At 41.1% G+C, this 25,887-nt stretch overlaps 1 protein-coding gene across 4 annotated transcripts in view; it reads left to right on the top strand.

Annotated features, from left to right (window-relative positions):
* The first annotated feature begins 7,639 nt into the window (after positions 1-7,639).
* Positions 7,640-25,887, top strand: part of PPP2R3A (protein phosphatase 2 regulatory subunit B''alpha) — a 198,840-nt gene continuing 180,592 nt past the window's right edge. For 2 of the 4 annotated variants that reach the window (XM_053599233.1, XM_053599235.1), the window contains exon 1: positions 7,674-7,773. The gene's annotated coding sequence lies outside the window, so the exon portion shown is untranslated. Of the gene's footprint in view, positions 7,774-25,887 lie in introns of all 4 variants that reach the window. The other 2 variants (XM_053599237.1, XM_053599234.1) reach the window with 2 other exon arrangements.

Below are 25,887 nucleotides of genomic sequence, written 5' to 3' on the forward strand. Positions count from 1 at the left end.
TATTCAATTCCCTTTGCTAGCATTTTGTGGGTATTTTTGCATCTATGTTGAAAAGAGATACTGGTCTACAGTTTTGCTTTTTTATCATGTTCTGGCTCAGGCGATCTGATTCCTTGCCTCAGCCTCCCAAGTAGCTGGGACTTCAGGCGCCAGGCCACCATATCTCTGGCTAGTTCTTCTCCTTCTCCTTCTCCTTCTCCTCCTCCTCCTCCTCCTCCTCCTCCTCCTCCTCCTCTTTCTTCTTCCGTCCTCGTCCTCGTCTTCATCTTCCTTCTTCCTTCTTCTTCCTCCTTCTCCTTCTCCTCCTCCTTCTCCTTCTCCTTTTCTTCTTCCTTGTCCTCGTCCTCGTCTTCATCTTCCTTCTTCCTTCTTCTTCCTCCTTCTCCTTCCTCTTCCTCTTCTCTTCTTTTTCTTCTTTTTTTGAACAGAATCTCACTTTGTCTCTGTTGGTAGAGTGCCATGGCACCATAGCTCACAGCAACCTCAAACACCTGGTGTCAAGCAATCCTCTTGCCTCAGTTTTTCATTTTTAGTAGAGATGGGGGTCTCACTTTTCTTAGGATGGTCTCAAACTCATGAGCTCAAGTGATCCACCTGCCCTGCCCTCCCAGAAGGCGAGGCTTACAGGCATGAGCCTCTATGCCCAGCTGTGCATGGAATATCTTTGTTCACCCTTTCACTTTCAGTTTATGTGTGACTTTGTAAGTAAAGCAGATTCTTTTTTTTCTTTTTGACACAGGGTCTCATTCTCCTTCCCTTAGGGTGGAGTGCCATGATGTCATCATAGCTCACAGCAACCTCAAAGTCTTGGGCTCAAGCAATCCTCCTGCTTCAGCCGCACAAGTAGCTGAGATTAGGCATCTGCCACAATGCCCAGCTAAATTTTTCTATTTTTAGTAGAAACTGGTTCTCGCTCTTGCTCAGGCTGGTCTCAAACTCCTGAGCTCAAGCAATCTACCCTTCTCACCCTCCCAGAGTACTAGGATTCAAGGTGTGAGTCACCACACTGGGCATGAGTCTTGGGTCTTTATCCATTCAGCCACTCTTTGCCTTTAAATTGAGAATTGAGTCCATTTACATCCAGTGCTATTAGTGAAAAGTAAGGACTTACTACTGCAATTTCGTTGTTTGTTTTCTGGGTTTTCTTTCTAAATCCTTTTTTCCTTTCTTATTCTCTTCCTTTGTGGTTAAGTGATTTTCTCTGGTAGTACATTTTAATCTGTTACTTTTTATTTTTAATGAACTTATTTTCTTTGTGTGTGTTGTGGTTACCATGAAACTTACAAAAAAAAATTATAGATGTAACAAGTATTTTAAAGAGATGACAGCTCATCTTAGATAACAAAGAAAAGAATAGACCTAAACAACAAAGAAAAAATTCCAACAAAATTCCTGCTTTAACTACACCTCCCCCAACCCCATTTTGACTTTTAGTTGTCTCAATTTACTCACTGTTATGTTACCCATCTCTTTCTTTTTTTTTGAGACAGAGTCTCACTCTGTTGCCCTTGGTAGAGCACTGTGCTGTCATAGCTCACACCAACCTCAAACTTTTGGTGTCAAGCAATCCTTTTGCCTCAGTTTTTCATTTTTAGTAGAGATGGGGTCTCGCTTTTGCTCAGGCTGGTCTCCAACTTGTGAGCTCAAGCAATCCACCCGCCTTGGCCTCCCAGAGTGCTAGGATTACGGGCATGAGCTACAGCACCTAGCCATTACCCATCTCTTAGTGGGTTGCTGTAGACATTGTTGGTTGTGATAGATTTCTCTTTCAGGCTTATTACTAGAGTTACAAGAGGATTGCATACCACAATAATGGTATTTAAGTATTTGGTTTGTCTGTGTATTTAATTTTACCAGTGAGTTTTATACCTTCAAATGTTTTTGTTTATTGTTAGTGTTTTTTCTCTGACAATGAAGAACTACTTTTAGTATTTTTTGTAAGACATGTCTAGTGGTGGTGAATTCTCTCAACTTTTTTTTGTCCAGGAAAGATTTTATCTCTCCTTCATAATTAAAGGATAACTTTGTTTTGTGTACAGTATTCTTGGATGGCAGATTTTTTTTCTTTCAGCTCTTTGAAAATGTCATTCCATTCTCTCATGGCCTGTATGGTTTCCCTTGAGAGGTGTGTTGCCAGACAAATTGGTACTCCTTTATAGGTTATTTGCTTTTTTACTCTTGCTGCTTTTAAGAACCTCTCTTTATTCTTGACCTTTGAGAGTTTACATATTATATGCCTTCTTCTTCTAAAAAGGATTTAGAAGGGGTAGTCTTCTTTGGAAGAAATCTGTTTGGTTTTCTCTGACCTTCTCGAATCTGATATTTATATCTTTCTCAAGTCTTAGAAAGTTTCCATTATTATTGCTTTGAGACAGGGTCTCACTATGTTGCCCTTGGTAGAGTGCTATGGCATCACAGCTCACAGCAACCTCAAACTCTTGGGGTTTAAGTGATTCTCTTGCCTGAGCCTCCCAAGTAGCTGGGACTATAGGCACCTGCCACAACACCTGGCTATTTTTTGGTTGGTTGTCATTGTTGTTTAGCAGGCCCAGGCTGGGTTGGAACCCACCACCTTCAGTGTATGGAACGTCAGCTCACCTTCACTGCAGGTGAAGGGCATTCTTTGAGTAAACTTTCTACCCCTTGCTCTTGCTCAGCTCCCTGTTGAACACCAATAACTCTTAAATTTGGTCTTTCGAGTAGTGTTTTGTATCTTGTAGGCAGTCTTCATTCCCTACCATTCTTTTTCCCTTTTTCCCCTCTGACTGTGTATTTTCAAATAGTTTGTCTTTGAGATCATTGATCCATTTTATTGTTGTAAACTTCTCGTGGATTATCCAGTTCAGCAATGTACTTCTTGGTTCCAATATTTCTGTTTGCTTTTTTTTTTTTTAATTTTAATCTCTGGTAAATTTCTCTAATAAATTTCTGAATTGCCTTTCCATACCATCTTGTGGATCACTGAATTTCCTTAAAACTGCTGTTTTGAATTCTTGGTCAGAGAGCTCGCATATTGCTGTCTCATTAGAGTCAGTCACTGGTCGCTTGCTTTGTTTGTTTAGGGAGATCATGGTTCTCTATTTGCTATTGTTTCTGCTGGATGTATGTATATGTCTTTGCACTGAAAGATTATTTATTCCAGTCTTCTCTCTCTGGTTTTGTTTAGGCTTTTATTGAATATATTTGCTTAGAGATTCCTTACTGCTAAGTCACTGCCTCTTTTTAGGTGATGCCTTAATCCCAGGTTCTCCCTATCTCTAATAAATAAGTCCCAAAGGGGATATCTCAACTGTGTGAGAAGGCTGGCTTGGGGGTCATGACCCAGGTATCCCATGGACTATATCTCCTACAGCAGCTGCTGCTGAACAGCCACTCTTGTTTGGCATCTCCTTGCAGAGCAGTTTCCAATACTTCCTCTCCTTTTGTCTCTGTCTATCCTAGGGGATACTTCTCCCTTCAGGTACTCACAATGTTTCCTGTGCATTAAGACAGGGACAGGTCCCTGTCAGGAAGCCTAAAATGATAGAGAAGTTGGTTGTCCACTTCAATCTCACTTTTTCCAGTGTAGAAATTGTTGTGGGGTGGGGCTGGGGCTAATGCAGCCACACACAAACCCTTTTCCTCTACTCCTGTTCCTCTCCTTCTAAGTCAAAGACATGAAGGATCTGGCTAATCCCACTCCCCAGAAGTTTGAACCAAAAGACCCTAACCTGACAGGCAAGCTGTAGATGTGCCCACCAGCCACAGCGTCATATAAAAGTGGTCTCTAACTGTCCCCCAGGTGCAGATGCCATCTTCACACTGCCCAGGGAGATCACCCTCTCCTTTTGATAAACCTGGCCTGAACATCTCTGCAGCCTGGTCCCTGGGCGCCATCATTTATACATTTCAGAAATCATGGGTTGAAAGGAAATATTCTGCTGGCTTGGTGCTAGGCAGAATGGGAGGAGGGGTATCATGAATGTGGAAATCCAATTCTCTTATTTTCTATTTAGAGTTTTTTTACTTCTCCATGGCCCTGGAACTGTCTCATCCTCACATTTTATTTCTGGGATATTTCTGGTGTATTTGTTCATGGTTTTCAGGGGGAGGGAGTTAAAGCCAGTTTACTTCTATGTTTCTTCTACAGAAGAAATGTTTACTTCCAAATTTTGGAAACAGAAGTCCCACATTTAATATGATTATTGATGTGGTTGGGCTTAACTTTATCATTTGCTAGACTGGAAACTGGAAATCTGCCGAGCTTCTTAGATCTAAGAGTGTATAATTTCCATAAATTTTGGAAAATTTTGTTTATTATTTCTTCAAATATTTTTGGTCCCCACCCCTCTCCTTTGGATATTTTATTTATAGGCCACTGGTAGTTGTTCCACAACTCATGGATGTTCTTTTTGAATTTTAGTTTGTTTTCATTTATGTTTCATTTTTTATCATTTTTATTGATGGGACCTTAAGTTTACTAATCATTTCTATGGCAACATCTAATTTGCCATTAATCCAATTCAAACTATTTTTATCTCAGACATTGTAGTCTTCATCTATAAAAATACTATTAATACTAGGTTGCTTTTTTTTTTACATTTTCTCTTTCCAACATTTATTTAACTTTTTAAAATTCAGAATATAATTCTAACATGCATGTCAGTTTTGGTGCCTTTTTTTGATTGGTTGATTTTTCTCATTGTCATTATTTTTCTAAATCTGACAGACTCCCTAACTCTAACCATCAGTTTATGGGAAAATACAGGAGTAGAGGCACATGTAAAAAAACTATATAGGGATGCAATCAACAAAATGCAGAAGGTGGGAAACTTCCTAAGACAAACCATCCTTTTCTTCCACATGTAAATAGCAAGGAAATAAAAAAGGTTTAAGAGATTTTAAACAAACATAATATAAGGGCCTCTTTGGATACTGACTTAAAGAAATAAACTAAAACATTTATGGCCGCGTGCAATGGTTCATGCCTACGGTCCTAGCACTCTGGAAGGCCGAGGCAGGTGGATTACCTAAACTTAGAAGTTCAGAGACCAACCTCAGCAAGAGCAAGATCCCATCTCTACTAAAAAAGTAGAAAAACCAGCCAATTGTCATAGTGGGCTTCTGTTGTCCCAACTACTTGGGAGTCTGAGTTAAGAAGATCGCTTGAACCTAGGAATTTGAGGTTGCTGTGAGCTATGAAGCCAAGGCACTCTATCAGGGTGAAAGAGTGAGACTCTGTCTCAAAAAATAAATAAATAAAACATTGCTCAGCTCCCTATTGAACACCAATAACTCTTAAATTTGGTCTTAAAATTTGAACACTGTCTAGATGTTAAGCAATTATTAATTTAAAAGATATTGTAATGATTTTGTCATTGTTTTAAAAAATAGATTTCACTGGCCAGGTACTGGGAGGCTGAGGCAGGTGGATTGCTTGAGCTCATGAGTTTGAGACTAATCTGAGCAAGAGTGAGACCCTGTCTCTACTAAAAATAGAAAAGAAAAACTAGCCAGGCATTGTGGCAGGCGTCTATAGTCCCAGCTACTTAGGAGGCTGAAGCAAGAGGATCACTCGAGCCCAGGAATTTGAAGTTGCTGTGAGCTATGACGCCATGGTACTCTATCCAGGGCAACTGAGTAAGACCCTGTCTCAAAAAGAAAAATATAAAATAGGCTTTATCATTTAGAGATGCATAGTTAAGTATTCATGGAGTGAACTAATATGCTGCATGTGATTTGCTTCAAAATAATCCAGGGAGGGAAAGAGAAGGTGAGGGAACCGATGGAACAAATTAACCATGAGATGATAATTGTTGAAGCTGAGTAATACGTGCATAGTAGTTCATTATGTTATTTTGTCTACCTTTGCAATGTTTTTTTTTTTTTATAATGAAAAATATTCAGATGTTCTCTTCTCCGACGAGACTTGCCCTACTCTCTTCTTAGCCCTACTGGAATTAATTGTGCTCATGACTTTTCCCCTACCATTGTAATAAACTCTCATTTATTTCCATATCTTTCCCCTTTTTTGACCATAGCCCCCTTAAGATCAAAGGTTATATCTTATATATTTTACATTCTTTGTATTCCTACTACCAACCACAGAGGTTGGGTGCTCAATTGTTGTGAATTAACCATTCTCTAGTCGCAATCCACCAAGGTGCTCTTGACAGAGAGGCTAACTCCATTGTATTAAATCAAATTTCCAGTCAAACATCATCATGTCTTTTATACATTCAAGTTATAATACGTATAACTGTAAAAACTCAGGCAATAAAATTGTCGAGATAAACCAGGAATCCAGAATGGTAGGGTAAACAGTATTGAAATCATTTTATGGCTCACTATGTACTTCACCTTCTTACCAGCATTCATTGCACGTGACTTTTGCAAAGTCCTGTCCTGCCTCACCTTTCTCACAGGATTGCTGTGTCTCAAATAAGATGTCACATGCCTGTGAAAGGGGTTTTACAACAGAAAAGCAATACAAAGTTGAAAGTATAATGATCTCTTCTTTACAAGGCATCTCACTGAGCATACATGTATCACTTTAGCATCAAAAGGATTGACCTTAGGTGAAATTGTTCAGTAGATAAAGCCTATTTGGGGATATTTTACATATTTTTTTCTTTCCTTGTGCCACACACACATATTTATATATGTATGCATATGTCTGTGTGTATGTATCATACACACGTATGGGTACCTAGAACATGGTATGTGCCTGGTGCTTGTGCTAGGTGCTGGTGACAACAGTGAGAAGTATAGATAGCCCAGGTGCCTAGGACATATCCTCACAGCCCTAATCCTTGCCTGTTTTTAAATCTTTACATACCTCCCATCCTGCACCCTTAGATGCTCCTTACTCATGCTATTCAATCTTCGAATTGACTTATTTGTTATTATATGCATATATATTGATTGATTTATCTTTTCAATTAAAATTTTTACAAAGAACTCTTAATTGGGAGTTCCTAATTACAGGGAAATTTCTATATTACAAATATATTTTTGGAGAGGATATGTTTATGGACCAGTGACCTTTAAGTTCTTGTGGTACTTGGAAGAAGGGCAGTTTTGGGAGGCCCTCCCAGGCTGTGCCCTCCCAATTATTGATGAGGGTTTAAGATAGACCATTTTACAAGGTGTTAAATTGGAGAAGTGGTTATAGGCTGTGTGTCTCAGAATAATCCACTAAACGCTAGTTACATGGCTTTCTGTATTTGTGTTATATTTGACAATAACAACTAAAAAGTAAGTATCTCTTTTTTCAAAATTCACACAACTTTTTGAGCTCAGCGAAATGCAGTGCTGGTGTGGGCCACTGGGAACATCGGAGCGGTTGAGAGTGTCAGCAGCAAGGACAAAATAACTAATGACGATAACAATGATGACCATAAGTAAAAATCCGGTCGACAGGCTCGCAGCCGTCAAATAGTAATAATCACTACTAATCGTGTCCTGGCAGGGTCGCCTATGAGGGACTGCACCAGCGGTGGCTGCGGCGGCTATCGCGACGTCCCTGGTGGCCCCCTACCAGCCTTGGTCAGCGGGGAGGGCGGAGCCTGGAGGGAGGGACCTCAGGGGGCGGGGCGCCGAGCCCGCCGCGGAGAGTGGGGGAGGCGAGGAGGAGGAGGAGGGGGCCGACGGGCGGCTGGGCGGGGCGCGCTCAGGCCTCGGCTCCACACGAGACACGTTCGTAGCTTCAGAGCCCGCGCCGAGGGGAACCCTGGAGACCAGCGTCGCGCGCCAGCCTAGGCTGCAGTCTGAGGAGGAGTCGCGGGCGCCGAGGTAGGCGCGGGGACACCCGCTGCGAGGCCTGGATCCCTCTGCTCTGGCGGCCCGGCCTGAGAGGGTGGCGAGACCGGGGGGCGGCGCGCGGAGGCCGGGGCGGGCGGGGCTGGGGCCTGGGGGCGGGGACCGGCCTGGCCCGAGGGGCCTCGCGGAGCCGACAGGGCTGGGGAAGTCGGGATTCCAGGCGGTAGGGCGATCTCTGCACTCCCGGTCGGGTCTCGGGTGTGGAAAACGCCTGCCTGGGGGCGCCCACGGAGCAGGCGAGGCGGGGTCGGACTGGGCCCTCTCACTTAGGGGGTTCCTAGGCCAGTTTGCCCGCACAGTCGTCAGGAACTTGTTAACAGGAAAGCTTGGCAGAGAAATGCCAGCGTTTTGGAAGAACTGAGAGTCACGTCGTTAGGCACTGAGGCTTTATTTTCCTTCCCCGCCCCCTGCCCAGCCTCGACCGGGCTTAGCCTTAGAAGGATGTGTCACCGGCTCTGGGCTACGGGCGGGATCTCCGGCCCGGCTGGGAGCAGGGCTACTTGAAAACAAAGGTGAACGGAGGCCGGGTGGACCCTGACCCCGCTTCGCGGCGACACTCGGAACGGCTCACTGGGTCCCACTCCCGTGCCGAGCCGGCCGCCGCCTCGGAGGGGCGTTTCCTGGGGGACCTCTCTATGGAAACCAGCTGGCCAAGCTGGGGAGTTGATGTTGCATGCGAACTCACATTATTTCCAATCCTCCCACTCTGGTAAAGCTTAAGAAATTTTATCCAGTCTTAGTGGTCAGCAAATGCAGGGGAAGACAAATTGCCGTTTGTAAATTATAAGGTATTTTCTTATTAGGAAATGGTCCGAAAACACGAAATAAATTCTCAACACGTAAGCAAAAAAAGAGTGATTTGTACCGCTTTCCAAAATCAGAGGACGTGTTCCTCCTCAAATCTTCATTTGTGTACAAAACATACCCCACACCTTAGGTGCCAAGCATTTTTCTTTGTTCTCCTTGGTTTGGCCTCAGTTTCTTGTAAACAGAGCATCCAGCTCTAAACCCTAAGGATTGCCATACTAGGTCAGAAGATGGACATCCAGTTCACTAAGGGCGGGCTTGTGTTGTTGTAAAACAGGTCCCCCGACCCCCCAGGTAATACCGTTAAAAATCACCTCAGTTTCCTTTAATACTATCCATTGCTTTTACTGAAAGCCTTTTAAAAAATTTATAGACTACTCCTAATTTACACACACAATTTATTCACATTTATTGCATCCAAATGGCTCTTCTGTCATCTCTGGCACAATAACTTCCAGGGTGAGATACTTGTGGAAAAAACTTAAATCTTTTCTACAGTTTGGGAGCTCAAAAGTAGAACAGGGAAACAAGTTAAAAGGTTTCATAAAATAGAAAGTTTTAGAGAAGGCTTTACCAGGGCTGATGAGTTTGAACATAGCTTTATCCACCAACAATCTGAACATTAAGCAGTTAAAGATTTATTTGTACTCATATGTATTTGCGTATTTTAAAATGCAGTTCAACATTCTGGAGAGTGTAGGAGCTATCTTACTTCACCTTGGGCTGAATTAATTCGACCTTATTAAGGCCTTTATTAGAAGTATTTGTCCCGTATAATTTAGATTCGGTCAAAAGGTCACACTCAAGGATCCAGAAGACTACGTGTGGCACCAATTCCACAGGTTCCCCACCACTGCTTGTGCTACTCTGAGAGAATGGAATTTTTATTTTAGCAAGGGAATAAAGGAGATGAGTAATTTTGGAGTATGGGGTACTTGAAAGGGGACACCTGCTCAAATCATACTTTGCTTTTAAACTCTTCAGAGATTCCTCATTCCCTCTGACAAATACAGTCCCCAGTGATTTGGCCTCTGTTATTTTTCAACACAACACGGAGCTAAAGCTTTACTTCACATGAAGCTTCTTTTCATAGCCCCTCTATCCACCAAAAGGAAAAAAATTTTTGAAAAATTCCCCTGGGAGTACACTTGACCATTCTTTTGAGTATTACCATTCGCTAAATCAGGGATTCTCATCTGTGGTACTACCCTGTTTCCCCAAAAATAAGACAGTGTCTTATTTTAAGGTGTGCTCCCAAAGATGCGCTAGGTCTTATTTTCAGGGATTAACTTATCTTTCCTGTAAGTAGGTCTTATTTTCAGAGGATGTCTTATTTTCAGGGAAACAGAGTATTGACTTTTCAGACCAGGTAATTCCTTGTTGTAGGGGACTATCGTGTGTAGCATAGGATATTTAGCAGTATTCTTGACCCCTGCTTACTAAATACCAGTAGCACACTGCACATACAGTTGTGAAAATCAAAAATGCTCTTAGAAATTGCCAGATGTCCTCTAGGAGGGCCAAAATCACCCCCAGTTGAGAACCACTGTTGTAAATGGACTGCTGCCTTAACACAAATGGTAGTATTGTTCTCATGTGCTTATGCATTTACTATGGTAAGTTTGAGGGCAAGAGCAATTATTTATTTAACAAATATGTGAAGCCCTCCTTGGCTAGCTGGATGCTACATTAGTCTGGAGTACAGTCATAAAAGCAAATCTGCGGCCTTGGCCCTTATAGTCTAAAGAGGGTGACAGATATATGCACGTATAATCATACAATTATCTCACTACAATTGAGGTAACTGTATGATTATACATGGAAGAAGTGCTGCTCTGAGTACATGAAACGGAGATTCTCATTTACTTTGGAAACTGGGAAAAGTTTCCTTGGCGAAATGATCTTAAAGGTAGACTCAGAATAAGCAAGAGTTACTGGGTGAAGGTTAGAGGATAAGATTTCAGGAAAAAGGAACAGGTGTGAAGGCCGTGAGTAGAAAGGAAAAGGACAAATTTCCCAGAACCTGAAGAAGCCAGGGTGACAGGAGCAGAGAATGTGAAGATACAAAATGAAGCTAGGAAAGTAGGCAGGAGGCTATCCACTAACAGTGATTCTCAGTCCAGTGTGCTCATCAGAATCACTGGAGGAACGTAACAAGCAAATGCATATTCTTCCTTCTTCCTGTTGTTTACATACATGGTAGTATACTGTACAATTCTATTCTCTTAGCAATGTCTTGAGAGTCTTGCCACTTCAGTAGTTTCCTTATTCTTTTGAATGACTGTATAATGTTTCACTATATGGATTTACTATAGATTGTTTAAGTGTCTGGTCCCCTACTGATAGACGTTTAGGTTGTTGCTAATAATTTACCATAAACAGTACTATGATTATGCCATTTTTTATGTGTTTGAACATATTTGTAGGATAAATTTCTAGAAATAGAATTTTGGGGTCAAAATATGTGTGTATATATGAATAGACATTAAGTTGAATAAAATAGACAATATTTTTTCTACAGGATAGTTAAGATAGGACATTCAAGTTGATAATCCCTGTCCATTAACGACTTATGCATTATTAATAAAATTACGAGAATGAAAAAAATGTGTGTATATACCCTGTTTTCCCGAAAATAAGACATCCTCCAAAGACCTACTTACAGGAGAGATAAGATGTCTCCTGAAAATAAGACCTACTGCATCTTTGGGAGCACACCTTAAAATAAGACACTGTCTTATTTTCGGGGAAATGGGGTATTTATATATAACATACATACATTATATATACAAGGTTTGACAATTAAGTTTGTGAACTTACCACCTTGTGTTTACATCGACAACACTGTACAAACAACTCGGTAAGGTTTCACAACCTTGATATATCAGTGTCTCACAGTTGTGTTGTTTTGACATGTGGCATTGTGTTACTGCATGGCATTAATTATTGTGTGTTTTTATGTGCTTTCACAAGAACATTGGAGCTTGAATTAGAGCAGCAAACAAATATTTATAAATTTCTTATTAAATTTGGCAAGAGTAGAAGTGAAATCAGGGACATGTTAGTACACATTTATGGGGATAAATGCCATGAAGACAATGGCAGTGTATAAACAATTAAATACTTTTCTGAGAGGAGAGAAAGTATCACTGATGAAGGCAATGTCACTGTTAGGGTAGCCAGCAATGAGCAGAACTGATGAAAACATTGCAGAAGTTTGTTGAATTGTGGAACTGACTGTGAGAAGCATATCAGACCAAGTAAACATTGATGGAGAGAAACAGGCCATGGCATCACAGCTCACAGCAACCTCCAACTCCTGGGCTTAGGCAATTCTCTTGCCTCAGCCTCCTGATTACAGGCACCTGCCACAATGCCCAGATACCACAATGCCCGGCTATTTTTTGTTGCAGTTTGGCCGGAGCTGGGTTTGAACCCACTGCCCTCAGTATATGGGGCTGGCACCCTACCCACTGAGCTACAGGCACTGCCCCAACTCATGGCTTTTGCATCACGACAGTACACCAACTCACACGACACTGTGAGGGAGATTTTAGCCAGCAGACAAATAACTGTATTGGAACACTATCCCTGCTCACCTGAACTGGCCCCAGTGACTTCTTTACCCTAAGATAAAGGAAATATTGAAAGAAAGACTTTTTTTTTTTTTTTTTTTAAGATGGAGTTTCACTTTGTAGAGTGCCCTGGTGTCATAGCTTACAGCAACTTCAAACTCTTGGGCTCAAGTGATCCTCTTGTCTCAGCCTCCCAAGTAGCTGGGACTACAGGTGCCCTCTACAATGTCCAGCTGTTTTTAGAAAGGGGGTCTCACTCTGGTTCAGGCTGGTCTCAAACTCCTGAGCTCAAGCAGTCCACCCGTCTCAGCCTCCTACAGTGCTAGGATTATAGGCATGAACCACCATGCCCAGCTGAAAGGAAGACATTTTGATGACATTCAAGGCATCAAGGGTAATAGGTGATAAGCTTTCATGGCCATTCCAGAAAAAGAGTTACAAAATTGCTTTGGAGGATGGATGAGGTACTGGCATTGGTGCATAGCTTTCCATGGGGAGTACTTGGAAGGTGACTGTAGTGATACTCAGCAAAAAGGTATGTAGCATTTTTTCTAGGATGAGTTCATGTACTTAATTGTCAGACTTTGTATATACACATGCATTATATATATATATGTAGTGTATGTGTGTATATATATTTGCAAATATTTGTGATTGTAAAAGATCAATCTGGCCATATTGGAGAGAATGGTTTGGAAGAAAACAGGTGTGAATGTGGAAGACAGCTGACCCAAATTAAGGTTACTGGATGACTAGGAGAGAAAAGATGGTAGCTGGGACCAAGCTGGTAGCAGAGAAGATGGAGAGAAGCACATGTATACATGTGATAGTATTTAGGAGGCATGATTGAGAGGATTTGGTGGTTAATATGGTGTAGGAGTTGAGAATGAGAAGTTTCAAGGATAACCCCCACAGTTCTAGCTTGCCAGGTAAATGGTGGAGTTGTTACCTGAACAAGAAAATGCAGTAAGTATAAATAGTTTTGAGATAAGTTTAAATCTCGGTTTACATTTGGACTGCTGAGATTTTACAAATGGAGATGTCACCTAAGCTTTTGACAGTTCAAATCCAGAGCCCAGGTACCTGGGCACAAAGGAACCGAAGGCACAAAGTTTTAGATGTAAACTAAAGAATGTGGGTGAAATTATCTAGGAAAAGGTCGCAAACCAGTAGCTGTCAGCCAAATCTGTCCCACAGTTGTGTTTTGTTTTGCCCATACAATAGTTTTATTGTTGTTTAATTTTGAATTATTTGCTAATATTTTAAAATCTGAATATTGTCCCATGATAATCTAGACTTGGGGCATCTCTTAAAAAATTGGAAGATGTAGCACTACTGAGTTGTCTTTCCCATATGGCAGCAATAATTAGAGCTAAGTGACAGCTGATCCCAGCTGCTTTCTAGTTCACTACATATCCCACCACTTCCTAAAACTTAGGCCTGCCTCGCTTTTCTCATTTATTTCTCTAGCTCTGTAGGCTTTTGAATGTGTGACCCTTGGTGTAGGAAGAGAGTATAGAATGATGTTCTCCTCTTGCTTGCGCATTGGAATCACTGAATGATTAAAAAATACTAATGCTGGTGTCTAGAGATTAAAAAAAAGAGGGTTCACACCCAGCATTTCAAAGTTTGTTAGAAGAGGGTAGCTCAGGAAAGGATGAGAAGGGGCCAGAGAGGTACAGTGGAATGGTGCCTTGCTTGAAGTTCAGGTACGCAAATGCACTCTACCATGTTTTTAGTTAGATGAGAGAGAACCAAGTTTTATTTGCAGATACACAGGTATGCTGTACTTAATGCATCGTTTAAAGGATTTTTGAGAGTAATTTAAGCAAAGCTTGATTTTTGCCTTAGATGCATACTTTAGAATGTAATTCTAGTTTAAGATGTCATAAAAGGTAAAAGAGGAGAGTTTCAAAAAGGAGTCATTGAGGAAAAATGTGGACTGAAAATGATCTTTAGAATTTAGTAAGATGGAGTCTTTAGCCAGAAACAGTTTGGATTGGAATAGGCAGAAACCAGATTGAAATAGGTAGGAAGTAAGAATAGTAGAAAGGATAAATGTTGGCAAAATCTTTTGAGAATTTTGCTCACACAGGGAAGTGGTAATGGAGGGACAGGTGTCTTATATGACTACATGATGAGCGCTCAGTCTGTTGGTACTCAAACACTTCTCCTAACTTTTTTAGGAAGGTAGGTCAACGGTGCCAGATTATCTCTCTCTCCCATCTTAGGAAAGTCTGTCTTGCATTTGTTTTGTACTTTTCACTGAGAAGATATTTTTGCTAAGACTCTTGAGACTTCTGAAGGGGCTGACTCAGATATTGGTGATTAGGTCCCAAATCTCTTTCTCATCTGGAAAGGCCAGCAGTGATCTGGGTTCCAGTGACCCTGACATCATTCTCCCATTAAACTGATGAACAAAGACTATATTGTTGATATGTTAAAAATGGAATACTTGGCTGTGTTAGGGAATGTGTATCCAACTGTCAGATTCTCAGGAGTAGTTTTCGCAGCTGTATTTTTTTTTTTATTGTTAGTGCAGTAGCTTCATTTTCCAGTTGTATACATGTAAAATTCCTCATACTTTGAAACATTTATCATTGGTGGTGATTAAAGGGTATGGATAAATTGGAAATGTAGACCCTCATTCAACTCAGAGAAGAGAGCACTAAGCAAACTTTGGTTTCCGAAAGTTTACCTGAAGGCTGTTACCCTGAAGACATGGGGTTAGAGTGGACTGTCTAGGATGGTTTGTTGTGCAAATGGCCACTACTAATCTTTTATCTGTTTCTGCCTTATTGGCAACCTTAACCTGGCAGAAGAGGTTTTAAAGGTCAGTTTTCTACTTCATGTTTTTACAAGTTGTGTTTGCCTGCAGAACAGAAAATACGTGGGGGTAGAAAATGCCAAGGATTATTAGTGATAAATGGCATTTGTTAGTTAAAGACATAAACCACATTGCTATAATCTTTTGAAAATAGGAGTAATATTGTAAAGGATTAGCCTTCATAGCTGTCGTTGGTTTATCAGTTAGGTGGATGATGGTTAATTTCTGTATAAAGGATGACTTTGTGACATGAATAGCAGACTTTGTTTCCAAGATGGTTTGTATTGGGAGCCCATTATCAGAAAATATTTTTTTTTAGAAACTTGCATGTGTTTGGGCAGCTATGGTAATTCAGCTATCACAAATATGGCTAGGTACTGTACCTGCAGGTAGTAGATGGAGGGAAAAGTCCATTGCCAAGGTGGTCCAGTGCTCCTTTGGTTTATAGAGCAGACGGGGACTGAGTGGGCCAAGAACTTGGGGTCAGTTCTTGGGCAAAAGGCCTGTATTTGTCAAGTGTGAGCTTTGTGGTATTTATTTTTAATTGAGGTAAAATTAAATTAGGTGTACAAATTAAGTGTAATTTGAAGTGTAATGTACATTCACAGTATTGTGCAACCATCACCACTGTGTAATTCTAGAACATTTTTATCACCCCTAAAGGAAATCCTGTACCCAGTAAGCAGTCACTGCACCTTCCCTTCTACTCCTGGCCCCCGGAAATTATCATTTTCTTTTCTGTCCCTGTGGATTTGTAGATTCTGAACATTTATTTATATAAACAGAATCGTATGATTTTTTTTATGTCTGATTTATTTCATTCATAGCTTTTACAGAATTCACTCAGGTTATAGCATGTATCCTACTTCATTCCTTTCTTTGATTGAATAATATTCCATTGTGTGGATATACCAGATTTTGTTTATTCATTAATTAATGGACATCTGGATTACTTACACATTTTGGCTCTTATAAATAGCACTGCTAAGAGCATTTGTTTACAAGTTTCTGCTTAAATACCTGTTTTTAATTCTTTTGAGTATATACTAGTTGAATTCCTGGATCATATGCTAATCCAATATTTAAATTTTTGAGGAACTGCGAGACTGTTTTCCACAGAAGCTGCATCACATTTCACATTTCTACTGGCAATGTTTCAGAATTCTAGTTTCTCCACATCCTCATCAACACTTGTTATTTTCTGATTTTTTTTTTTTGTTGTTGTTGTTATATCCATCCTAGTGGGTATGAAGTGGTATCTGATTGTGATTTTGATTTGATTTCCCTAATGATTAATGATGTTGAACATCTTTTCATGCTTTTATTGGCTATTTGTGTATCTTCTTTAGTGAAATGTCTGTTCAAGTCCTTTGCCCATGTTTTAATTTGGTTCATTGTTTTTTTGTTGTTCAGTTATAAGAGTTCTTTATATAGTCTGAATACTAGACATTTATCAGATAAATGATTTGCAACTATTTTCTCCCTCATTGTAGGCTGTCTTTTTTTTTTAATTAATTAATTTATTTATTTTTTATTGTTGGGGATTCATTGAGGGCACAATGAGCCAGGTTACACTGATTGCATTTGTTAGGTACAGTCCCTCTTGCAATCATGTCTTGCCCCCAGAAGTGTAGACTGTCTTTTCACTTCATAGTTTTCTTTGCACAAAAGTTTTAAATTCTGGTGAAGCCTTGTTTGTTTTTTTTTTCTTTCAGTGCTTATGCTTTTTGCATTATATCTAAGAATCCATTATCAAATCTAAGGTCATGTCAGTATTACTCCTTTATTTTCTTCTAAGAGTTTATAGTTTCAGTGCTTACAGTTATGTCTTTGATCCATTTTGAGTTAATTTTTGTATGTAAGGATCTAACTTCATTCTTTTGCATGTGGATATCCAGTTATCCTAGCACCATTTGTTGAAAGAATTATGTGAATTTATACGATTCTCAGACCCTGAGTTTTCTCATTTATGAAGCAAAAAGTGTTAAAAATACTTGCTCCACAAAGTTGTTTTAAGATTAAATAAGAAAGGATATATATGTTATCACTTTGGAAAGTGTAAATCACCGAGTAATACTCATGGTTGTTATTTGTTTGCTACATATAGCTTTTATTTGTTCAAGGCTCCTGTAGGTTGATATCCTTCAGGGACCACTGAAAAAAAGTCTTCCATCCTAATGCATAGTGAATCATGACATGACAACAGGACCAGGATCCATGTTGTACCCCTGAGTACAAAGTTGTGGGGCCCTAGATACAGAAGGTAGTTGGAAGAGATTGTACCTGTTCAGACTCGAAAATGTATTTTGATATAGGGCATGTGTTTGTCAAATTCTGTTGCTATTTCACTGAAGTTTAGGGATATCTGTTTAGGTGTATAAGGGACCTAAAGAGTTTTCAGGCAAAGTAGGAAAGTAAAAGGTGGTCTTTTATCGAACTAAGAATTGTTACATTCTCTGTATCAGCTTTTAAACTTCTAGAACTAAGACTGAGTCAATGGCTAGTAACCTCACTTAGTTCAGTCAACAAGTATTTATTAATTTATCACTATGGACAGATACATAATACCTGTTGGAGATGCCAGAGATACAGTGCCTTATGACATAAGACCAAGTTTCTCTTGTATTCCAATGTAAATCTCCACAGTTATCTAAACCACTGACTTCAATTCCTTTTCCATCAATCTGTCTTGAGTCCACACTGGCCAGGTCTCTTTCTCCACTAAAGCACTCTTGCCAGGCTTGCCACTGACTTTGACATTGCTAACTCGAATGAATCATTGCTCTGTCTTCCTCTTTCTTGATTGTTTAGCAGCATTTTACAGAGTTGATTAATTCTTTCTTTGAAATACTTCTTTCACTTAGCTTCACTGTATTTCTCTGGATTTCCTTTCACCTTATTGAAGGCTCTTTCTCAGTCTTTTTGCTAGTTCCTAGTCCTTTGCTAGTTCTTTTCCCTATCTTCTAAAAGTTAGAGCATTGAAGAGCTTAATTCTCAGAACATATTCTTCTTAGTAAAGTATCTCAAGGATGGAAGAAAAAGTATCCAATGTACTCAGCCCTATTATGAAACTAATTTATGGCTTTCATATGAAAGCTATAACCCAGTTATAACCTAAGAATATGGGGAAGGGGGGGGGATGGATGGAGGGAGGGTGATTGGCGGGATTACACCTGCGGTGCATCTTACAAGGGGACATGTGAAACTTAGTAAATGTGGAATATAAATGTCTTAACACAATAACTAAGAAAATGCCAGGAAGGCTATGTTAACCAGTGTGATGAAAATGTGTCAAACTGTTTATAAAACCAGTGTATGGTGCCCCATGATCGCATCAATGTACACAGCTATGATTTAATATTAATAAAAAAAATTAAAAAAAAACCTTTATTCTTCCTAATTTGCATGGCACTTCACCCAATTTCATGACTTTAAATCCCATCTGTACACCAACAACTACACACCAACTATAAATTTTATATCTCTGAGTTAGGAAATAACTTGTAATAACCTATTCTTTCTCTGTGTCCTTCCTCTACTATAACCTACTCCCAAAACAGCAGCCAGCCCTATTAAAGGTAAGTTCTCTTTATACTTACCTACAATGCCCTATATATATAGACTCAAAACTCTGCTTTGTCTCTCTGATCTTGTCTTCTTTTACTCTTCCCTGTGCTTGCTTTGTCCTAGTTAAAAATGGTGCCTTTTGGGCGGCGCCTGTGGCTCAAAGGAGTAGGGCGCCTGCCCCAAATGCCGAAAGTGGTGGGTTCAAACCAGTCCTGGCCACAAACTGCAAAAAAAAAAAAAAAAAAATGGTGCCTTTATCTTCTTCCAACAAGCCAGATTATTTCCCTGCTTTACTCAGGACCTCTGCTTTCCCCTGTAAAGCTACCTCTTTCATTTTCTACCTCCCTTCCCTTTCAAACTTTGCTTCCCATCACTCTTAGAAGGGCCTGAGTATTCCTCCCACCCTTCCTTCCCCTGAGTACTAGTTTATTATTATCTCTTGCCCTTTTGTTTATTCACTGCCCTAAAGATGTAAACATACAATCTTACTTTTTTATACTTTTGTATATTTTTTAAATGTGGGTCTTCAATTTTATCTGGAATTTATTTTTGTGAATAGTGTCAAGGAAGAATTTTGTTCAGTTGGTTATCCATTTGTAATAATAATTTTAACAATAGGTGGAATATCAAATTATTAGTTTCCAAATTTCCACGTGTGCATAAGTTGGTTTTAGTACTCTATTTATTCCCATTGATCTTTGCTTCTCTGCTGATACATTTTTAATTATACTAGCTTTATAATATTTTTTTCTTGGTAAGGTAAGGTCCTCTTTTCTCCATTCTTCATAAAAAATTCAATACCTATATTTAAAAAATTAAATATTAAGTGGCTGTAGCATAATTGTAAAACCCAGATTAGGTATAAAAACGTATTAGTACAATGAATACTTGTTACCCACCACTCAGTTTAAGAAAAAAAGAAAAAATTGTCATTTCCTTTGTTCCCCTCCTGAAAATTGTCTTGGCTTTTCTGGCATATTCTCTTATTCATGTGAAATTTTAAAATTAGCTTATAAATTGGTTTTAAGATCAAGTTACATCATTGACATTAATAATAGTTTCTGGGCTCAGCACTCATGACTCATTGGTTATGGCGCCAGCCACATACATCAATGCTGGTGGGTTCGAACCCAGCCTGGGCCAGGTAAACAACAATGACAACTGCAACAAAAAACAGCTGGGTGTTGTGCTGGGCACTTGTAGTCCCAGCTACCTGGGAGGCTGAGGCAAGAGAATTGCTTAAGCCCAAGAGTTAGAGGTTGCTGTGAGCTGTGATGCCACTGCACTCTACTGAGGGCGACATAGCAAGACTCTGTCTCAAAAATAATAATAATAATAATAGTTTATGGGCCAGGCATGGTGGCCCATGCCTGTAATCCCAGCACTTTGAGAGGCAAGGCAGGAGGACTGCTTAAGGCCAGGAGTTCGAGACCAGCCTCGGCAACATAGCAAAAACCCATCTCTACAAAAAGTAAGAAAAACTAGCTGGTTGCTGTGGCTCATGCCTTAGTCTCAGCTGCTCCTGGGCTCAAGCAGTAACATTGCTTGAGCCTAAGAGTTCAAGGCTTTAGTGGGCTGTGATCCCACCTCTGGGATCTAGCCCAGGCAACAAAGCAAAATCCTGTCTCTAAAAACAAAAAGAGTAATAGTTTCTGTGCCAATAAAACAATTGAATGCTTATTCCATTTCTTTCTTTCTTTTTTTTTGAGACAGAGTCTCAGTATGTCACCCTCAGTAGAGTGCTGTGGCGTCACAGCTCACAGCAACCTCCAACTCTTGGGCTTAAGCGATTCTCTGACCTCAGAGAAGTAGTAGCTGGGACTACAGGAGCCCACCACAATACCCGTCTATTTTTTTGTTGCAGTTGTGACTGTCGTTTAGCTGTCCCAGCCCCGTGTGAACCTGCCACCCTCAGTGTATGTGGCTGGCACTGTAACCACTGTGCTACAGGCACCGAGCCATGAATGTTTTTTCTATTTAATGACAGTAGTTTGAGTGATGCAATGTGAATGTTAGGAGATATTGGTTGAATGTGGTCACGACCTTTAGTCATTTGTCTGCTTTGGTTCTTAACCATTATACTGTTTTTAATTGTCTTAGTTGTAAGTATGGTTTAATTTGTATTCATAATGGACTCTTGGTTAAAGATGGAACATATGTGTAGCACATGTCAAAATATTATAAATTAACAGAGAGCACAAAAAATAATTTTGCTCCATTATTTCAAGTTGCTCTTTTACAGAATGCATAAGTTGCATTCATCTGATCAGCATTCTTATAAACATTGGATGCCTTTAATATTTTTAAAGAACTATCTGAAAGCTGGGAGTAGTGTATCTCTGTCTTTATGACTTTTCTGGAAACCTAATGTTATTTTAAAATAAAGTCTTTTAAAATTATATAAAGATATAATTAGTCAGGAATGTCTTATGTTTAAATTACAAATTACATGCACTTAATTGGCATTTTCTGTTTCCTGCTCTTAGACCTGCTCTAGAGAAAATAATTTCATATTGGTTCACTGAATACAAATAGCAAGGTAAAGATATGCTACTGAATTTCATGAAAGATAGCAGAGGTCTAATCAAATTAAAATGCTTTCATTTTTAAAATGGATTGTCAGTTGAAAGACTCCATGTGATATTAAATAATTAGGAAGTGATTTTCTCTAAAAAGAATTCATTTTCAACTTACTATTTTAGTGATAACCTAGATGGCTGGATGTTTATTATACTTGATTGTACTCTGTTTAGGTACTTAAATTCTAAAAAATAAAACATTTGAAAATTAAAAAAAGAAAAATGTATGCTGATTCTCTCTGATTTGGCTTTTTAGTTATGGGTAATAAAGATCTATAATATGTTATAAAGAAATTCTCTCAGCAGGTGTGGTGCCTGTGGCTCGGTGGGTAGGGCACCAGCCCCATGTGCTGAGGGTGGTGGGTTCAAACCCAGCCCCTGCCAAACTGCAGCAACAAAAAAAAAGAAATTCTCTCAGCAGAGCAACTTTTACTACCTTGACATTTAAAAACTAAACCCCCAAATTACCAAAATAAACAACTTTATAAGCCCACAGTGGAAGAATTCTAAGTATCAAGTTATAAAAGCAATTCATTTATTTTGGATGGTATAATATAAATTAAATTTCAATCTACATTTTAGTATACATTTGGTGCTAAGTTCATCTTCTCATTTAATACATTTGGCAATAAATCCATCTTTTGACAATTGTATTCGACAACTTTATGATTTTCTTTACACAATAAAACCATTTGTCTACTTTGAGAAGACAAATTTGTTCTTAAATATTGTCAATATTATTATTAGTATCAATATTATTAAAGACCTGGGCCTGATTTTTTAAAAAAAGTTAAAAAAAAAAAAAAAACGATTATCTTCTGTACTTTGCTTCTCAAGACTAGGGCATTTGGAATGGGGGCCAGGAGGTTCAAAGCATATGCTAAACTTTTTCATCAGATAAAATGCCATATGAAGGGAGGGGGAGACAAGATGGCGGACTGAAGCCAGCTTTCAACAAAGGCTCCCGTCCAGAAGGAGAGTTAAGGGACAGGAATTTAGTAAGTATCCTGGTGGACTTGAGCCTCACCAAGAGAGAAGGCTGAAGAACGCACATCAACACCGCTGAGGCAAGTTGTGATCACAAGGACGCAAACAAAAGGTACAAAATCCACCACCAAGCGGACGGGAGTCCCCCTCCCCCATGAGACCGGCTCTAGAGCCCCATAATTGAACAAGCGGGCAGAAATTGAACAAGCGGGCAGAAATTAGAGCCCTTTAATTTCCACGGTCTCTCCACGGGAGAGACCTTCTAAAAACTGGACCTACCTCCCCTACTGGGGTGCCGTGGCGTTCTCCTGCCGGACATAGGGCTGAATAAAACTTTGGGAATCCTCTGCCGGCAACCCTGAATCCCCGGCGCTCCCCTCCCGCCCACTGAGGTCTGGAGGCCTGTCCCCCAGGACTTCGGATCCTTGGGTGATTTCTCAAGGGGAGTGGACAGTCCCCTTGAGTGCGACTGGTCAGCATTGACTCTGGGGCGCGCCGAGTGAGGAGAGGGCACCGGGCTGAGGGGGAGTCACGCCTCGGGCACTTCCCTGCGGTGCAGTGCAGCAACCCTCCCCGGGCATACGGGGCCCAAGACTGAATCAGACTCTGGCCTCCCCGCTGAGAGCTGAGAGCCCCTACTCTCACTCGGGGTCTGAGGGCCTATCCCCCAGGAGTTCGGATCCTTGGGTGATTTCTCAAGGGGAGTGGACAGTCCCCGAGTTGCGACTGGTCAGCATTGACTCTGAGGCGCGCGAGTGAGGAGAGGGCACCGGGCTGAGTCACGACTCGCGGCACTTCCCTGCGGTGCAGTGCAGCAACCCTCCCCAGGCATACGGGGCCCAAGACTGAATCAGACTCTGGCCTCCCCGCTGAGAGCTGAGAACCCCTACTCTCACTCGGGGTCTGAGGGCCTATCCCCCAGGAGTTCGGCTCCTTGGGTGATTTCTCGAGGGGAGTGCACAGTGCCTGAGCTGCGTCAGGTCAGCGCTGACTCTGGGATACGTGAGCGAGGAGAGGGCACTCTGCTGAGGGGAAATCAAGCCTTGGCGGCACTTCCCTGCGGTGCAGTGCAGGAGCCCTCCCCGGACCGTAGTATTGCGTGAAACTGAATGAAACTCTAGCTTCCCCCCGCCCCACTCCCAATCGGGGTCTGGGGGCCCATCCCCCAAGAGTTCTGATTCTTGGGGGATCTCTTAAGGGGTGTGGACCCAGCACAAACTGCGGCCGCTCAGTGCTGACTCTGGGGCGCGGGACAGAGGAGAAAAGGGTCGCCTGAGTGCCCACACCAGAGCAGCAGTTCCCTGGAGGTAGATCAACAGCCGTTTTTTCTTTAACGGCAGAACGCTCACTTCTGGATATTCTGAGGCCACACCCCCTGTCTCCCTGGGCAACCAGAGGAGGCCACCGGTGACACGGCTCACAAACCCGGAAGCCTCCAGGGCGGGGCCGACCCAGAGAGGTGTTCAGACGCAATTCTCCAGCAGCAAAGACGTTTGAACTCAAAACAGCCCGTCTCCTGTAGGCGATGACAAGAACAGAGACAGAACCTCACAAAGTTGTCTGTTCTGTTCTGTTCTGTTAGCAGCATGCATCAGGGACGGGGCTAAGCCTGAGTGAACACCTCCTTCCCATCACCTGCATCAAACACTCAAAGATGTCAGGCCCCATCTCCTCCTGCTAGATAGCGGCAGTCTGCGGGGGCCTGGCAGACTTCCTTGCGATTCAGGCAGGTGCAAACCCCTGGAGTGTCTGTTCACTGCAGGCAACTGGGTTAGCCATCTGCAGAGATACCAGTGACTGGGTCCGACGGAGGGGCAAAGTGGGGAAGGAGACGTCAACCTTCCCAGACTGCTCTGTTTGCTGGGTGGCTCCTCCTGACTCCACGCTGCACGGGGGTGAGCCGTGTCAGAGGAGTCACCAGGCCCCTGTGATCCAGTTCCCAGAGACCTCTTGGGAACCCGAGACAAGTGCCGATTGAGACAGTTGATTCGGACCTTTTGAACTGGGCGGTGCCCTGGGTGTGCGATTGTAGGAAGGTTTGATTCTCCTTTTCCAACTGGGGCCAGAGGTGGGCAGGCGGGGTGACTTAATTGCTGATTTTTCCACACAGCTGAGACTTCAAGCCAGAGTAGAAGTTGCAATAGGATCGAACAGAAACCAGCTGAAAACAAGACAGAACCACTTTGCTCCACCACACCAGACAGGGCCCCAGTTTCTCAGGCCACAACACTGTACGGGCCCTCGATAAAACCCCAGGGGAAAAACCAAAGGGAGTAAACCATGGGGCGGAATCAGCGGAAAAACTCTGGTAACATGAATAACCAGAATAGATCAACCCCCCCAAGAAAAGATACGGCAGATGTGATTGAAGATCCCATTCATAAACAACTGGCTGAGATGTCAGAAGTCGAATTCAGAATTTGGTTTGCAGACAAGATTAATAAAATGGAATTAGGAATTCGAGGAGAAATTCAAAAATTGTCTCAAGAATTTAACGAATTTAAAGACAAAACCACCAAAGACTTAGACACACTGAAACAAGAACTTACAGCCCTCAAAGATATGAAAAATACAGTAGAATCCCTCAGTAACAGAATGGAGCAAGCAGAAGAAAGGATTTCTGACATTGAAGATAAAGTCTTCGAACGCTCCCAATCTCTCAAAGAGGAAGAGAAATGGAGAGCAAAAACGGATCACTCACTCAGAGAGCTCTCAGATAATTCGAAAAAAAACAACATAAGGGTTATAGGAATTTCGGAGACTGATGAAGTAGCTGCCAAGGACACAGAGGCCCTTCTACATGAAATTATGAAAGAAAATTTTCCAGACATGCCTAGAGAATCTGAAATTCAGATAGCAGACAGCTTCAGAACCCCAGCACGATTCAACCCCAATAAGCCATCTCCCAGACATATCATAATTAGCTTCACTAAAGTTAACATGAAAGAGAAGATTCTCAAAGCAGCCCGGCGAAAGAAAACTATAACGTACAAAGGTAAGAATATTAGAATAACTGCAGATCTCTCTGCTGAAACTTTTCAAGCAAGAAGAGGCTGGTCATCAACTTTTAATCTCCTAAAGCAAAAAAACTTTCAACCCAGGATCTTGTATCCAGCTAAACTGAGTTTCATCTATGATGGAGAAATTAAATACTTCAATGACATTCATATGTTGAAAAAATTTGCCATAAGTAAACCAGCTCTTCAGGATGTTCTCAGACCTATCCTCCACAATGACCAACCCAATCCTATACCACAAAAGTAAACTCACTCAGAATCTTCGGATCAAACTCCAACTTCCACACTGGCGAAAGGATTAAAAATGTCCACTGGACCTTTGAAAAACTCGATACCCAAAATTCCACCAGACTTATCAATACTCTCCATCAATGTGAATGGCTTAAACTGTCCTCTAAAGAGGCATAGGTTAGCTGACTGGATACAAAAACTCAAGCCAGATATTTGTTGCATACAAGAGTCACATCTCAACTTAAAAGACAAATACAGACTCAGGGTGAAAGGATGGTCATCCATATTTCAGGCAAATGGTAATCAGAAAAAAGCAGGTATTGCAATTTTATTTGCAGATACAGTAGGCTTTAAACCATCAAAAGTAAGGAAGGACAAGAATGGTCACTTCATATTTGTTAAGGGTAATACTCAATATGACGAGATCTTAATTATTAATATCTATGCACCCAACCAGAATGCACCTCAATTTATAAGAGAAACTCTAACAGACATGA

This window comes from Nycticebus coucang, chromosome 8 (genome assembly GCF_027406575.1).
Source record: "Nycticebus coucang isolate mNycCou1 chromosome 8, mNycCou1.pri, whole genome shotgun sequence".
Classification (NCBI taxonomy): domain Eukaryota; kingdom Metazoa; phylum Chordata; class Mammalia; order Primates; family Lorisidae; genus Nycticebus; species Nycticebus coucang.